This window comes from Schistocerca piceifrons, unplaced genomic scaffold (assembly GCF_021461385.2).
Source record: "Schistocerca piceifrons isolate TAMUIC-IGC-003096 unplaced genomic scaffold, iqSchPice1.1 HiC_scaffold_1229, whole genome shotgun sequence".
NCBI classification, from domain to species: domain Eukaryota; kingdom Metazoa; phylum Arthropoda; class Insecta; order Orthoptera; family Acrididae; genus Schistocerca; species Schistocerca piceifrons.
This window is the reverse complement of record NW_025727047.1, coordinates 50001-50854: the sequence shown is the minus strand read 5'-3', so window position 1 is coordinate 50854 and position 854 is coordinate 50001. Positions and strand designations below refer to the sequence as shown.

Genomic DNA, 854 nt, shown 5'->3' with positions numbered 1-854 from the left:
TCCCTGGTTGATCCTGCCAGTAGTCATATGCTTGTCTCAAAGATTAAGCCATGCATGTCTCAGTACAAGCCGCATTAAGGTGAAACCGCGAATGGCTCATTAAATCAGTTATGGTTCCTTAGATCGTACCCACGTTACTTGGATAACTGTGGTAATTCTAGAGCTAATACATGCAAACAGAGTCCCGACCAGAGATGGAAGGGACGCTTTTATTAGATCAAAACCAATCGGTCGGCTCGTCCGGTCCGTTTGCCTTGGTGACTCTGAATAACTTTGGGCTGATCGCACGGTCCTCGTACCGGCGACGCATCTTTCAAATGTCTGCCTTATCAACTGTCGATGGTAGGTTCTGCGCCTACCATGGTTGTAACGGGTAACGGGGAATCAGGGTTCGATTCCGGAGAGGGAGCCTGAGAAACGGCTACCACATCCAAGGAAGGCAGCAGGCGCGCAAATTACCCACTCCCGGCACGGGGAGGTAGTGACGAAAAATAACGATACGGGACTCATCCGAGGCCCCGTAATCGGAATGAGTACACTTTAAATCCTTTAACGAGTATCTATTGGAGGGCAAGTCTGGTGCCAGCAGCCGCGGTAATTCCAGCTCCAATAGCGTATATTAAAGTTGTTGCGGTTAAAAAGCTCGTAGTTGGATTTGTGTCCCACGCTGTTGGTTCACCGCCCGTCGGTGTTTAACTGGCATGTATCGTGGGACGTCCTGCCGGTGGGGCGAGCCGAAGGCGTGCGACCGCCTCGTGCGTGCTCGTGCGTCCCGAGGCGGACCCCGTTGAAATCCTACCAGGGTGCTCTTTATTGAGTGTCTCGGTGGGCCGGCACGTTTACTTTGAACAAAT

General features: G+C 51.9%; 1 non-coding gene across 1 annotated transcript in view; it reads left to right on the top strand.

Moving 5' to 3' along the window:
* LOC124729992 overlaps positions 1–854 on the top strand; it is a 1909-nt gene continuing 1055 nt past the window's right edge. The window contains exon 1 of the ribosomal RNA XR_007007859.1: positions 1–854. This exon is cut by the window's right edge and continues 1055 nt beyond it. This is a non-coding gene — a ribosomal RNA (small subunit ribosomal RNA).